Source organism: Podarcis tiliguerta, assembly GCF_965153285.1.
Source record: "Podarcis tiliguerta genome assembly, chromosome: 7".
In the NCBI taxonomy this organism is placed as follows: Eukaryota; Metazoa; Chordata; class Lepidosauria; order Squamata; family Lacertidae; genus Podarcis; species Podarcis tiliguerta.
This window is the reverse complement of record NC_139540.1, coordinates 53,511,110-53,527,727: the sequence shown is the minus strand read 5'-3', so window position 1 is coordinate 53,527,727 and position 16,618 is coordinate 53,511,110. Positions and strand designations below refer to the sequence as shown.

At 41.7% G+C, this 16,618-nt stretch overlaps 1 long non-coding RNA gene across 1 annotated transcript in view; it reads left to right on the top strand.

The window, feature by feature from the left end:
• The first annotated feature begins 405 nt into the window (after window positions 1-405).
• The window catches only part of LOC310681859, a 66,748-nt gene continuing 50,535 nt past the window's right edge, over window positions 406-16,618 (top strand). The window contains exons 1-2 of the long non-coding RNA XR_014513658.1: window positions 406-1,045; window positions 9,472-9,573. This is a non-coding gene — a long non-coding RNA (uncharacterized lncRNA). The remainder of the gene's footprint in view (window positions 1,046-9,471; window positions 9,574-16,618) is intronic.

Here is a 16,618-nt window from a genome sequence, read left to right as displayed (position 1 = left end):
GAACGGGATGCCAATACAACTAGCAGAAGGGAATTTGCTGGTGAGTTCCTCATCTTTTGTCATGGAAAATTACCCACCAATATAGCCTGATTCCACTGAGGTAAAATTTAAAAAGAGGAATGTTAGCTAAAAATGCAGCTGCCAGCTTATCACCTCCTTATTGTTTCCTCATTAAAATTAGGAATGCAACAGGCTTGAGGCTTATTATTATTATTATTATTATTAAATTGGTTTATTTTATTGTTGTTGTTGCTGCTGCTGTTACCTTGAGATATGGTCAATAAGAAGGTCTTTCCAACAGTATTCTTGCACAAATCAGTTATTTATTTGCACATCAGTTTGCCAAGCATTCCTTTAATATGAAGTGTGGATGATTTCTCTACAGTTGGGGTGAGGAACTTTAGGCCCTCTAGATATTATTAGACTCTCACTCCCATCAGCCCCAGGCAGTCTGACCAATGATCAAGGATAATGGGACTTGGGATCCAGCAATATCTGAGGGAACTCAGACCCCTCTCTACTTTTCAGGCTTAGCTGTAAATTAATGAATCAATCCACATATTAATGCAACCGGCGTTTGACTTAAGCCAGCTATCAGTAGCTGGACAGTTGACAGCTTATGTGTTGGAGACTCAAGTCCATGAAACGTGCAGGGTTACCTTTGCCAAATCAGTATCTCTCACAGCTTTGTTGAAATAATAAATAATGTAAAGTTGCAGGGTTTGTTCATTTGTTTGTTTTTAAAAAAGAGAGGCATGGGTGGCAACCAGCAAGTAACCTAGACAACCAAGACGGTTGTATCCGGCGGAGAGAAGGAAGAGTGAATGAATGTTGGCTGAGGTAAAAGTGAAGAGGCCTTAGAACTGCACACTCACTGAGGTGAATAAGCACATTTAGATGTGAGTGAAACATCGTGTGATATTCTCTTGCATGAGGTGCTGCTGCTGTTGAGGGAGATAAAGTAATCAGCAAGGTGTGATAGAGACACCTGAGGTTTTTGAGAGAGCAGCTGAGACCCAGTGTGTGGTGCCTCAGAAAACCTGATGTAAGTACACACATAGATAGGAGTCCTACGGGCACTGTCAGGCCTGGTCCGTCAAGTCTACTGCAGAAGGGACTTTGCAGTGCATAGTGTACAGCCATGGCTCCTCCTCTTCTTTTAAAAGCTTTATTTGTCATTTTTTTGTGTTTTTAAAAGGTGCATTTGAACATCCTAGGACATAAACAGTGGCGATAATGTTGAAGCCTATGGGACACTGTAGGTCAGCTTCCAAGTGGCAGTAATACTCCCCAATTATTTCAGCTCTGCTGATGCCCCACAGCAAGAACTGTAGATGTTATGAGAGAAGCACAGAATTCCATAATCGATTCTCTTCATAAATATCGTTTGAGGAGTGGGAAGGCACTTGCAGGTGATAGCGACTGAGAACAGGGGCTATTTAATTCTACTCTATAAATGCCCCTGCAGTTTAAGTCCTCCCACAGGCAGCATCCTAAATTATACGTAAATATGGCCCAGTAGGCATTTTCTGAGGAGAATCAGATGGTCATGGCAGGGATTCAGCATCTGCTGATCCTCCTACACAAGCAACATTTGGTTTATGCCTGCCCACCATCTCTGCAATGCATTGTTGCATTATGTTGTAAAGTGCCCTGTAGGCTCTTGGTGATAAATAATAATGGTTGGGATCACACATTTGCCAACAAAATGTCAAATTCCACCTCTATCTGGAGCCAATCCAGATAACCCAAGCAAGGTATTGCAAATAGTTTGTCACTATTTGGTGATTTACTGTATGAAATGCCAGAATTGGCATTGATTTCGTCCATTTACAAGTGCTTTCCTGATTTGCACACCAGTTACTGTCTCCTCCAAGGACCTTGGAATCTCTCTTGCAAGGATTCAGGTTATATAAGCTGGGTGAATATACAGTGGTGCCTCAGGTTAAGAACTTAATTCGTTCTGGAGGTCCGTTCTTAACCTGAAACTGTTCTTAACCTGAGGTACCACTTTAGCTAATGGGGCCTCCCGCTGCCGCTGCACAATTTCTGCTCTCATCCTGAAGCAAAATTCTTAACCTGAGGTACTATTTCTGGGATAGCGGAGTTTGTAACCTGAAGCGTCTGTAACCTGAAGCGTCTGTAACCCAAGGTACCACTGTATTGAACAGGAGAGGTGGATCCACAGCAAGCAGGCATAGAGACAAGCTGAAGTCGGGGATCCAAAGTCAGATTGGCAGGGTACTAAAATAAGGGTGAAGACCAGTAGTTTCGTGACATGGAGGAGAAACTTGATGGCCTTCTTCAGGGACAAGTTCACCAGGCAGCAGCTCTGGAAACTTTATGACAGCCACCGGTACCAGGTAGCAGCACATGACTTCCTAAACTAAATAATTATCAGCAATGTCCTAGATGGAACTGCTTGTAACTCCCTTCTCTGACTGGTGACGGAAGCTGAGCAGGGAGCCAGCATCTGATCGCAGATATCTTTGGCCTGTAAGTTACCAACCCCTCCAGTGAATATTTAGAAAACAAGCACCCACAGAACCACTTTAATTCCCTAGACATGAGTCCATTATTGCTTGCTTGAAAACTTCTTTAGGGTAGTATTTGAGCTGTGATTTGATATCTGTTTTCGCGCTCTGATGCTTGCTTTTCTTTTTACCAAACTGTTTTTATTGTATTTAATGGTATGTGATTTATTATATTTCACCTTGAGACATTTTCTGGAAAAGTGGTTGGTAAATAAATAAGTGAGCAAGTTATACGGCTACTGACTAAATCAGCTCAGGGTCTGATTTGGTGCCATGTTCCTGGTGGTGTTGGTCCAGAGAAGACACACAATTATCTTTCTTGAAGAAAGTATTGTATCAGTCCTAATCTGGTTGAGTTGAGTCTTCTCCAAATTCAAAATAAACCAGAAAGCTAAATGAATTTTGCATATTTTTTTATTCTTAAAATTTGAAAGCAATTGTGAACTTTAAATGTTCACATTTATTATAGAGCAAGGTGGGCAACTGCAACAGCAAATGAGAAGGCTTTTTTCCTTGGGTATTGAAAGCTAGCCATTCTGACCTTAGCCCTAATGCTTAAAGCCAATTCAATGCTTCCAAGAAAGATTAAATATGAGACACTTGTCTCAAGTGGACGGTGCATGTTCTTCTGTTGTAGTGGCAAGAGTGCCCATCGCTCTTATTTTGATGAAGTTCAGAAGCAGGTGGAAAGGAATTGTCCTTCCTCTTTTGCTGCTTCTTTGGAACAGCTGAAGTATCTGTAAATATATAAGGGAGGAAGGAGGTAATTTGCAAGAACAAATGAGAAACCTTTTCCTTTTAGCAATGTGGGCGAGTCACCACTATTTTCACTTGCACATATTGTATATGCATGGAGCACACACACAGGAGCTCATATGGCTGAACATAGATGGTAGCCAAACCTTTTTATATGCTATAATTAAGGGATTTCTCGAATGTGTGGGGGAGGGATGGCTCATCAACCTTCCTCTCTCCGGCACCCAGGGCAGAATTGCAGATTTTGATAAGAGGTGTGTGCTTTCACATAAGCATTGTGATTTGCAACTGTGAATGTTGCATTCTTTGTTGTCATTGTCACTTTTTTTTCATCAATTTAATTAGATACAATTTGTCTCAGCTTTTCCCGTGCAGCATTTGTTTACCTACTCATCAAGACCGACACAGGCCAATTAGTGTAGTGTAATTGTTTAACCTAGTCAGTGTGAGCCTGTACTGGATAGTATGTGCTGCTCCTTGAAAAGTGTGGAGAGGGCGGGGGGGGGGGAGGGAGAGAGATGCAAGAAAGAAATGAACGAATGTTAATAGGCCTTTCAGTGATATGAGGTTCTTAAAGCATCGCTGACATGATACACTACAAACACAAGTCCCACAGATATGCCACCAGCCCTTTATTTCTTCTTCACTGTCACCACAATCATGATGTGATCAATTTCCTAAGCACATTCTTCAAGTCCATTATAACCAAAGTGCTCAATGGCATAATCTCCTCTTCAGGATGCCCACACAGAGCAAAGAAGCCATGGAAAATAAGGGGGGGGGGATGCTATATCCTAGAGGTGTGTAGACCGAATTATGAGATGAATCAAGGTGATTTGGGGAAGGTTCTTACGTTTTGGATTGTTGTGTTAATAAATAAGGCTCTGTGGCATCAGTTGTCCAAAAACTACACTTCCTCCCTCCCCCATCCTACCCCCCCATGAGAAAAGGGGGGGGGGAGCCCAAGTTGACTGGGGAAATGCCCAGAGCTCAGAAGTGAAGGGGGTGGAGACATGGAGAGAATCTTTTGTTTTGTCAGACAGGCCTAGCTCTTAATCACAGTGAATTATCTCCCCAGGGCAATCCTTTCACAGTCGAGGAATTAAAAACTGAGTTTGTTTTTCAGATGGTACAATGGCATCCTCTATTCAAGTCTATTGACAGATCTCCGTTGTATCACCAAAAATCCATGGGGGTAGGACAGAAGCCCACCCCCACCAACAATTGTTGGGGTAACAGGTTCCTTGCATGGGGGTTTGTGTGTGTGATCTTTCCCTCACCCGTCTTTCCTGAGGAGCCATGCTCTTTTCTTCTTTTTTTTTTTCATATATTGCCACCTTCACCCACATTGATTCCTAGGCTGGATTTAGACACATCAAATAAATATTTCAGTTAAACGTGTTGTAAATTTAAACAGGGAAAACAAGTAGAGACGAATGGGACTCCACAATGCCATCTGGTGGCGTAATGTTATATCGCATATGCAAAACCTATAAATCGCTTTTTCTTTACCAGTCTAGCTGAGTTCCTATTGTACCCATCCAAAATGGGAAAGTCTATCCTTGAAGGACCAGCATTGCAGCTATTATCCTTGAAGGACCAGCATTGCAGCTATTATCCTTGAAGGACCAGCATTGCAGCTATTATTCAAAAATTTAGCAGGCTTCATTCCCTCAAGCTTTAGGGTTTCCTGCATGAAAACTATTGGGTGTATTTATGTAATATTTGGTACTCTGAAGCAGCTGTTATGCCTGAACATTTTATGCACCTTGGTGAAAATGAAACAAGTTACCAGCCATTTTTAGATTCCCATTTTAGAGTGGATGGGCAAGAAATAGCTTTGTTTTAACATATCGTACTTTTGTTCCTATAGAACCAGTCAAACTTAAAAGATGGAGAGCATTGCAGACCAGACTTGGTTCTTACAGCTGCCTCTGAACACCAGTTGTTAAGAGTCACAAGTGGGGAGAGAGCTGCTATATTCAGTTCCTGCTGGTGGGCTTCCAATGGGTCTTGCTAGGCTGGCCATGAGATTCCTGTCTCCCTTTTCTCCACTGCTCACAGTTGACCACTGTGAGAACAGGCTGTTGTGTAAGATAGGCCTTTGGCCTGGTTCATTAGGTCTCCTCTTACATTTTTAAGATTTAACTTTATTTATAGTCAAACTGGTAAATGTATGAAGAATACAACCAGAGCACACCTATTCAACACTACTCTGCAGTGGGGTTGTCTCTAACCCTCTCTTCTTTTCTTTGTCTATTTCCATAATCAATTTATTTCCTTTTCCCTGAATGTCTTTCGGAATTCAACTGTACATTTATTCCCACCCCATAATTTCATTCCTTCCCCCTTCCTTGATCCCTGGTGTAAGATTTTTCACTCCTTTCTCCTCAGTATATAAGGGTTTCGCTATGGGTCAGCATCCCCTCAGGTGTCAGTTTGCATTTTTTGGTGAAGAAAGTACTGATCTGATATGTAGAGATCTTTCCTATTCTAATTGATACAGGAGGGTTCTGTAAGCTTCTCTGGGTGATACAAACTAGTGCAAACTGGAGGTTTCTAGCCGACAAGCAAGTTTCTATTCTGCCTAAAAAACAGACAGAAGTTCCTGGTGTTTGGCTTATTCCTTTGTAGAAGCTGAATAGCTTGTTTGGACTGGTTCTGTTATCTCTTTCACTCAAGGTCATGCTGACTATAATAATAGGCCAGAAGGAGCCTGACTTTCTACTTTCTGTCTTCCTTTCCTTCTGGTGTAGTATTCTTAGTATTAAGGTTTTAGTCTTCTTATAAGTTTAGGTTAAGTCTGCTGCCACTAGATTTCCTATGGACAGTGCCAATCCTGAATGGATGGATGGGTTGGATGAGTCCCTTATTCCTCCAGGACCTTTCTCACCAAAGAGCACCCACACTTATCAAGTATTATGTCCACTCCTTTTTAGTTACAGAACCCCTCATAATTCTGTTCATCTATTCATGAATTAACTTAACTCATTAGTTAACTAAATCCCCACCTGTAACCAGTTAGTTCCCTATCCATTGTTATTTTGTGGGTCTCATTTGCTACGGAGTCATACTGTCTCTAGCCTTCAATTGCTCTCAGTAGTGCACTGAGCCTTGCTCTGCCTCCTCTGCTGATCGCCTCCTCACGCCTGACATTCTCCCATCTTCCTTCACTGATGGTTCCAGCTGTGACAAAAATAGCTAGACAGGCCACCTGCAAAAGCATGAAGTTTACACCTGACTTCTGAGTTCTCTTTCAGGACCACAGCTTGATGCTACTGTTCTGCCTATTTAGCATAGGGATGTGGGGAGACTTGTGTCCCTCCAGCTGTTGTTGGACTATAGCTCCAATCATTACTGACCATTAGCCATACTGGTTGGTACTGATGGTGAGCAACAACAGACTCTCCATCCCTAGTATGGGGAGATCCATTTGCATTCAGCTACTACTCTTATTCCCATATGTGCCTGTGTAAGAGACAGTCAGTATGTGACAACATATCACTTTCTCCTTTAAACTAGCCTGTGTAAAATACCAGAGTTTCCTCCGCTAAGTGATTCAGCAAAGGACACATGGAAATATCCTAGCAGGTAATCACAACTTCTAATGACTTCACAAACCCCTGCTACATGACCCTAAGGCATTTCTGCGCCTTGCAGTGTTTCTCTTCCTGGTGAGCTTTCTTCTGAAAAACACTTAAACAAAGAAATTATTCTGTCAAAGTACAATTGAACTCTGTGAGGACAAAAATAAAGAGAAATGATTTGCTCTTGCAGTAGCAATGGGATACTACAATAGCCGAACAAGGGGCTGTTGGAATAACCTCTCACAACCCCAGTAAAAAAGGAAAAGATTGATATGGGTACAAGTACACATACAATTCATATGAGTAATCTTACGTTGGGAGAACCAGTTGTGGCTGTATTTGAAATATGAAGTTGGGTATCCATTGGACATGTAGGGCAATAGTCCCAGATGCAGATCCTAAAAGGAGTCTGACACAAACAACATTCGAACCCTAGAATTGGCTTCTTGGTGCCACCTTCACCTGCTCGCATTTGCTAGGCCTAGTTGCTGATTGCAGCCAGTACAGGCACAGTACAGGCACATCCACCTAAAGGACAAGGTAAGTGCCCTAGCAATGACAGGATTCTGTGACAACTGAAACACAAAGTTTCAGATAAGCATGCGTTGGTGACACTTCAATGCTCCTTGACAAATGCAGAAAGCTCAGTTATCAAATTAAACAGCGAGCCATTGCGTGGCTAAGAGCATTACCGCAAAACCATTTTACATGATCCAGGAAAAGCTGATGATTTTCTTACCAGAGTGAGGCCGGCTCTAGCTCATTTCAGTCTTCTTGGGCCCAATGCAAAACAGACTTCCATTATTTGTCATAGCACTTCCACATAACAGTAGAAATGGGAAGTATTTTAAAATGAAAGGGGAATCAGACAAGGGAGGAAAATACCTTTTCTTCCTCCCTTTCCCCCTATTTTTCTTTCTTCTTTAAAAATCATATCGATGTTGTGATTAACTTGCATTCTACAGCATAGCTGATGTGACAGTCAACCAAATTAATCCCATTATGCAAAATCTAGTTCACAAGTGGTTTTGCTTCTCTCTCCCTCTCCACCCCCCTTTTTGCAAAATTATGTCAATTTTCCCATAAATTGGAAAGACCATGTCAGCTTTCTGTATTGCAAGTAGACACTACACAGTGCTGTATGTCTATATTCCTTTAATGCAGAAAGATACAAATTTTAGCTCAGTGGCACAAATTAAGATTCATAAGTTTTGTGCTGATGTTTCTGTTTACATGCAGCTTGTATGAGAATTGCCATTAGGTTGTGCATTCATTTTAATTCTCCTCTCTTGCATCATCCCAACCACAGGGAGAAAAAGGCGTTTAAAACATTTTGCACAGGCAAAATGTGCTAGGAGCTGCTGGCTCCTTTTCCAACTCACCTTACTCAAAGATTTCCTTGCACATTAAAGGACAAATCGGCTTAATTGCTTAATTAACTTCCAATAGGAACCCTTTTAAATCTCTGTAGAAATAAACAGTGTATGTAGCTCTCCACTTAGTGCAAGACGGCAAACTACTCTCCCCCGCTGCTTCATTCCACCCACACTACTGTTCTCATGACTAGGTTTGGCCCTTCTGTAGGTGGCCAGAGCTGAATTCTCTATATCCCAGCCAACCTGTCAAATTAAAGCCTTTTCTGCTGTGTGTTAGACAGAAGCGATGCGGAAGGTTAAAGCACTGTAGCCTTTTGTCACCAGTGCATTAGGCCTCCAACATCTGCTCACTGGACTCAACAAACGGCAGCTCACTCTGTTAGAATGTAGCATCTTCAACACAGATGTTAACTGTCACTTTTAACAAAGCATCTATGGTATTTTAAGGTACACAAAAACCTACATAGCTATTAAATCTTCTTGAAGTGGCTTGTTTGGAAGGGCTTTTGTTTTTTTAAGGTGTTTTTTTTTTAGTCCTAGTAAATTTGTGTGTTTGTGCGTGTGTGTGTGTGCACATGCTTTAGATTCATTAGACATGTGTCAAGTTGTCAGCATCCAACTGTATGCATTTGTGTCCACCTTGTGAACAACAGAACATTGAAAACAACAGAACATTCTCCCATGAATGTTCACTTCTTGGCAGCTCTGAGATAAATTTTGAGCAGTTGCTATTCTTGTTGATAGTTTTATTTATTTTGTTTTTAAAGGAGTTATTTTTTGTAAAGATTCTGACACTTTCTGTCATGTCGTACAGTTCCTATCTTGGGGTCAAAAAGGAATATTCTACAGATCAGATATATGTGTGTCTCTATCTATCTGCCTTCTGCTATGAAGAATATCTCTTGCCAGTTTTGAACAGTGGGCTGCTTCACACATCACAGAATGAGCATGCACTGTGTGCTTTGTAAGGGAAAAATAGTACCACTAGGTGGAGATGTATCCTATAACTGAGAGGTACATTTGGGATGGGGAACCCTAGAAACGAGAGACCTACAATGACCATTGTGGCCACTGTATGGACTAAAGGACAGAAAGGGAATGGGAAGTGGGCTGGACCACAGTTCTTCATAACATTGCCTTTCTCCGATTGCAGAGGGCAACGTTGCTGCCAGAGACAGAGGCAGCAAAATCAAGTCTGTTCCTTTCCCTTGTCTGCAGGCACCTCATGTTCCATTGAGAAGCCCAGTAGAGTGGCCAAAGTCCAGCTGTAGCCACGGTTTCCTTTGCATTGACTTCTTTCTTCTGAACTGGTCTTGGCTGGTAAGTTCAAAGCACTTAAATAATACCTGCCTAGAGGATATCACATACATTTTGTTGCACATCATTGTGACGGTTTTCTATCTTATGAAATATATTTGGTCTACCTATAAATGTACCGCATTATTAATTAAACATGTGCCTGCCATACACGTTTATTACACATAGGTTGCAAATGTAGAAGACATAAAGGAAATTGATCATGATCCAGCGTTCCTTCCATCTGTTCAACTTTCTGCACCTTCATTATATCCATGTCAGAGATTATTACATCCTTTATGTGCTTTACACACATACGCACACAGTGTGGTACAGAAGATTATGTCTGTATCTAGGTATGTCTTTTTTGCTTTATATTCCTCACTGCCCTACTCGTTTGCTAGACAATTGTACAACTGCACAAATAGTATGATTCGCAGCAGACTCACAAGATATATGGACATCTGGCATTGTGTATTAGATCAACTGGGCAATGCTCAAACCATAGACCATTTAATTGTCCACCACTGGTTTATAGTATGCACAGTCCTTGATCACAAGAATGTCTGTATATCCACTAAAATGCCAATTAGTGCAGCACCATGTAGGCGTGAAGCCTGCAGTAGACTTTGTGGCAGGAGTGCCAGCTTGGCCCCCACAGCTGTGAGTGCCATGCAGACTACATGGCCCTGGCACCAAAATTTGTAGGTGCCTGGTCCCTTCAAGGGGAATTTTGTGGATGCTCTGACACCCAGGGCCCCAGGGAGTTGGCACCCATGCTTTGTGCACTTCTTAATATTACCTAGCCAAAGGAGCTAAGAATAATGAGAAAGGAAAGGGGAAAGACTCCTCCAAGGCATTGTGGAAGGGAAAGGAAGAGCTCCCAGTAGACTGCTTGTACTACAGACTTCTTTCCAATGTTTGAATGTACGCACTTGCTTGCTGGTTACAGGTAATGCCATTCAGACATTGATAGTGTGGATTTGTTAATGTACCCATGCTTCCTGTCATTCAAGCCATTTGGACAGAAGAAATCTGCACAAAACAGTGCTTATGAATTTCCCTGATTTCTTTGTGAAATAATGTGGATAGAAAGAGGGAAGGAAGGAAATGCATACAGTTTAATTTTCCACTTTCCTTACAAATGCATGTTACATATCCTGATTGACTACTTAGGCTACACCTGCGCAGCAGATGGGGGATACTTACATCAGGGTAGGGCCTCCAGTTTACTTTCACCACCAGGGATTCCATTGTACAAGGATTCATGCAGCAACTTTGGATTGACTGCAGCTGTAGAATCAGCCAGTCTGGAATACTACGAACATCTCCACGTGCATATTAAACCTACAACTTATTGGCTGTTATTTGCTTGAGACTCTAAACATGAATTCTGCCAACTATCACATTATCATGCCAGACAAGATGCAAACCTGAACCATATGGATGGGGAAAGGGACCCTTTTGCTTCCATCCTGCTGCCTTGCCTCTCTCTAGCTCATTGCATGCTCTAAGTTTTTAAATGGACTGACTATTTCCACATGGCATCAGGAGGTGGGGGCAAGGGGAAGCTATTTGGAAAAGTGAGTGTTTCCTTTTTAAACAAGCAAAACTGTGAACAATAACATACCCACTGTTTCCTCATCAAACATAAGGCTTTGCAAAAAGTTGTAATAAAATAAATGGAAAACATTTAAAAATCTGTGCTGCAGATTTAGCCAAAATTGTGCAGAGCTGCAGATGCCCTCTGCCTCAGGGAATGACTAGTGTAGATGCTTTTCGAGGCCTTGTTAATGTGGCAACAAAAAGCATTTTTTCCCTTGCTAACATTCTACTAGTCTTGTTTTTGTGGTAATTGTATACTAAATAGTTCCCACATAAAGTGAACCATTTCACCTGTATACTCATTTCTGCTGCTATTGCTGTTGCCGGTTGTGTTGCAAAGAGGAGGAGTTTCTCCTCTCCCTCGAGTGTTTGTATAAACCAAAAACCAGATGTCATATATATATATATGGACACCGTGACTGCTCTGGGTCCTCTCCCCCCCCCCCAGACCTATTGAGCAGATCTGGGAAGAGTGCATGGTGTACATGGATCAGTTCCATTGCACAGGTGAAAAGCCTTGTTCTAGTGGCTCTGTTTGGCTGGCTTGCTTAGAATCATAGAATTGTAGAGTTGGAAAGGAACCCAGGGGTCATCTAGTCCAACCCCAGGAATATGCAGGTGGCTTCACATAGGTGCATAGAATTTGGAGACATTGGACAAATGTATAAGGGTGGTCTAAGTATTGACGGATAAACAGAAGGCAAACTGAACAACTGCCACCAAACTCTTTCTAACATTCAGAGAACTTGGGTGGTATTCAACTCAGTTTTACTCAGAGTAGACCTAACTTAGTTGTGTTCATTAATTTCAATTGGCCACTCTGAGTTCTTCTTCTTTGGTGATCACTTGTAGCCGAGTAAGATTGTCTTCCATGAATATGGTCTTAACAGCATGTCCATAGGTGACTGTGGAGGCCAATTCTAGATCCGCACATCCTTCCACATAGGGGGCATAGGTTTCCAGGTGGGAGTTGATCATGGTGAGGATTTGCCAAACATGCCTTCCTCTTAGCTCGTTTCTCCCTTTCGTCCCGAGTTCGTGCTTCTTCAAATAACATGACGCCTTTAGTAGAGGCTATTCTCCAACTGGAGCGCTCACAGGCCAGTGTTTCCCAGTTGTCAGTGTTTATACACACTGAGAGGTCTTTAAACCTCTTTTTATGTCCAGCAATTACGCTTTCCATTCTTAAGTTGGGAACAGAGGAGTTGCTTTGGAAGACAATAATCAGACGCCTGACCAATCCAACGAAGTTTATGTTGAAGAGTCATTGCTTCAACACTGGTGATCTTTGCTTCTTCCAGTATACTGACGTTAGTTCGCCTGTCTTCCCAAGTGATGCGAAAAAGAATTCAGAGACACCTTTGATGGAATATTTTGAGGAGCTGGAGATGGTGTTTATAAGTGGCCTGTGTTTCACAAACGTACAGTAAATTTGGTAGTACAATAGCTTTGTAAACAAGCTAAACTCTCACCCAATACTCTCAAATTACAATACTTGGAGAGAGGGCTTTTGAACAGTTACAACTAGCACCTTGCTCTCACAGCATATCACACTTTTGTTAGGGGTAGTATTCAGTTAAGGCCAGCAGTCTGCAGCTGTTAGGGAGAGCTGTAAACTGGCAAGCAGAGTCCAATCCCAGATCAAAGAATAAGAATGGTCAGAAAGAGGTCTTTCAGTACCCTGGACAGGTCAGAGTGAACAAACGCATTGTTCCAAAGAGTGCTTGGTTTTCTGTGTCTGGGTGTGTGTGTGTTTGGTAGCGAATATGTGGTTCTATTGATGTTGCTAGACTACAGCTCCCCGCAACCCCAATCATTGGCCATGCTGGTGCAGGACTGATGGAAGCAGAGGCCAACAATATCTGGAGAGCCACAGTATTCCCATCATTGGACCACCATTGCAGAAGTGGAAGGGGGATATCTTGCAGGAAGACTCCTCTGGCCTAGAGCCTAGTACTTCAGTTGTCTCTGCTATTCATAACCTGCATTAGTCTATAGACTTTGAGGAATGTTTTTCCCTGGAGGTAGGGAGAAATAGGTCTCTTGGTAGATCGAAGTCTCTGGAGATGCTGGCTCAGAACCTGCAGTTTTTGGCTTTAGGCTTAGATTGCAGATCCACATCTAGTGCTCATGCTACCTACACCACAAACTATTATTGCTTAGATGGTCCTTATCCCTGTTTGTGCAGGATGCCATTCATGGTGGACTCATGATAAATGGGGTGAAATGACCTGAACTTCCTCTGCTAGTTGGAGGCGCTGGTTGGAGGTGAGACTAAGAAGCAAGCACTCAGTCCAGGCATAAATGTTCATGGTCAACAGAGATACAGTGCACGAAAAGTTTTTAATTACAATATAAATATCAAAATGGGGATATGGATTAGAATCTTGTAGATAATTCTTATATAATGAGCTGCCAGTAATATGTGGTTTGTGGTCAACAAATGAAAAGACTGCATTCACACTGAGTTGATCTGATACAAGAAGACTATTCCCCTTGGAAGAATGGAAGGTTAGGGATTAGGAAAGGAAACTGTAGAAGAAGACCCAAGGACAAATGGCAAAGCGAAGATACAAGGCACCAAGGCATAGCTATTCTGTCTCCTGGAAAATCTTCTCCAATAATATCTTTAACTGCTCTGATTTTGTCATATTTTTCCCATCTGTTCTCAAACTTTAAATTGCAACCACAAAAGGTGCCTTTTTTAACAAATAAAAAAATGAAAACATTGCTTCTAGCTACGCAAAATTTTGCACCAGACAGTACATTCAGCACTTGTGCAGTAAAAATCAAATTGTACAGAACACACACACACCTGGGCAATACATCATTTCCCCATATGTAAATATATATACATACAAACATATGCATCTCTTTTTCTCCCCCTTTCACCCTCTTTCTCTCTCACACACACTTACCATAGTGCATTCCTCAAATGACTTGCAGCTAAATTTGAAAAACAAGTGAAGCATGTCTCATACTTGGGAGATATGCCTAAAAACCAAGGAAAATTTATTTTTTACATTCACTGCCAGATATTGCAGTGCTACAAGGCTATATGTAGATAGGGAATAATGTGCAGCTTATCACGTCAATGATAGATTTCACCATGCCATTTAAGATATAAATCATTAATACAAGTCATGAATTTTCTGTTTACAACACATGCCTTAAAAAAAAATATCACTCCAACATAAAGGAACATGAAAAACCTTGGCATATAAGACCCATATAGAAGATACTGTATTGAACACCAAGCAAGATATTCTGCTTACAGGAACAGAAAGCAAGAAATGCCTGGTTCCCTGTAACTTCACTTCTCACAGTGAGAGAACCAACAGAAGGTCCTCAGAGCTGGATCTCGGTGGCCAGGCTGAACGATGGGGATGGAGATGCTCCTTCTCAGGTATACAGGGAGAAACTAAGGAAAGGCCAAGGCAATGAAGAAAAGACTATGGTGCTGGTTCAGAACCATGGTTAGCGGTCCTTCAGCAAAGGCAGAAAAAGGTGTCTTGCAGCAACTGTAGAGCTTTATACTCTAGGTCAGTGTTTCCCAACCTTGGGCCTCCAGCTGTTTTCGAACTACAATTCCCATCATCCCTGACCACTGGTCTTGCTAGCTGAGGATTATGGGAGTTGTAGTCCAAAAACAGCTGGAGGCCCAAGGTTGGGAAATGTTGCTCTAGGTTAAGGAGTCAAGATGTACATCCTGCCCCATGAGTGCCCGTTTAAGGGATGATTCATTTCCTGCAACCGTTGGCTGCTTCTAGGCTTCAGGATCTTGATTTTTGGAGACTGTTTGGAGAAAGTCCCTCAGGTCTTTCCTGATCCTTTTAGAAGTGTTTGTCTCAGTCATCCAAGTCTGGTGGCAGCAGAGTCTTCATGGGATTCATGGGACAATATGCAGGCTTTGGTGCAAGTGGATTCACATAGGAAGGACCAGTCAGGGTGAGTGGGTGTGTCTCCATCTCCTCCTATGGACTACAATTGCAGAAGGACTCTGCAACTAGGGATTCCTGGTCTGAAACCATGACAGTTACACCTAAATGATATTCCCAAATCTGCCACCTTAGTCAAGGTGCCTTACTCAGTCTAATATAACCAGGGAGAGATGTGGGTGAAAGAACCAAGAGTGAGCTGCTTTAGTGAATCAATTGGAGATGAAGATAACATTAGGAGATTAGTGCAGCTGAGGTACTAATGAGATAATGCAAATGTGAGGATTTGAAAGGCTAATCGCACATCTCTCAAAATTGTGGGAAGAGGTCATGGGCAAAAAATGTCCTAAAAGCTGAGACTGCTTAGCCATTGAATGCAGGAAACAGGAGCTGTGCAGATCCTCTTCTCTCACACACAGTCTGTGTGGTAGGAGCTGTACAGTAGTGCAGTTTGTCCCTCACACAAATAGGTCAGGGAATTCCAGGTAAGGCATAGTGCATTGTCATTACCTTTGTTGCTCCCACTCCTGAACTGGGAGATGTGCACTGATAATGTTAAACTGACCAGTGCAATGTGCAGAACTATTGTGAATCTTTATGCTAATGAATTCATTTGACATATATAGGAGATCATTTCAGCAGGCTGTGTAACATCTGCAAAATTCTGTTAGAGGTATGGCCCTTGTTTAACACACACACACACACACACACACACACACACACACTTTTCAGTGGTTGAAATTGAAGGAAATGGTGGAAGGAAGAAACAGAATCTTCCAAAGGCCCCATAGACATCCACAAAAATCATAGATCATTGAAGGTGAAGTTAAAAGCCATGTACAAACACTGACTATTGATCTCTGACTATTTTGCACATAGATTTTTCAGATCCTTGATTCAAAACAAGAAATTCAGTAAATCTCTCTCTCAAAAGTAAAATAAAATAAAATCCTCCTTCGTTTTGCAGAAGCTTTTCAGTTCATTACAGTGTTATTAGTCAGTCTTCATAAAAGTGCTATGCATCTTTATTAAAAATGGAAGTTCACATCATTTTATGTCCCCATAAAAATGGGCGGTGGTAGCCTTGATTAATTTCTTCACGTAGTGTGAACTTTACAGCAAATTGGACAGCGTAATTCAATTCCTACTTCTGAAGATTTTTTATTTTTTTTTGTTGGTAGAAAATTGAAATAATTCATATGTAATCATATTGCCTTTGCAAGAGATCTTTAAGAAATAATATCCTGGAGTAATGATTGTATGGCTTAATTATTAATGCCATACTTTCAGGCATGGCAGCATGCATCCCTTTTATAACATATAGGATTCTTAACAAAAATGCTTCTCCGTCCATATCTTGTTGGTTCCTGGGCTATAATATCTACTCTGGGTGCCATCTGCCGATAACTTCTCCTGGATTCTCCTAGTCCGGGAATGCAAGCCACCCCATGTATAAAAGCCACCTGTGCTGTGGCTTGGCTTTAGATGTGTTTGATTTGTTTGGAAAGATTCCATGGCTAGGCTAC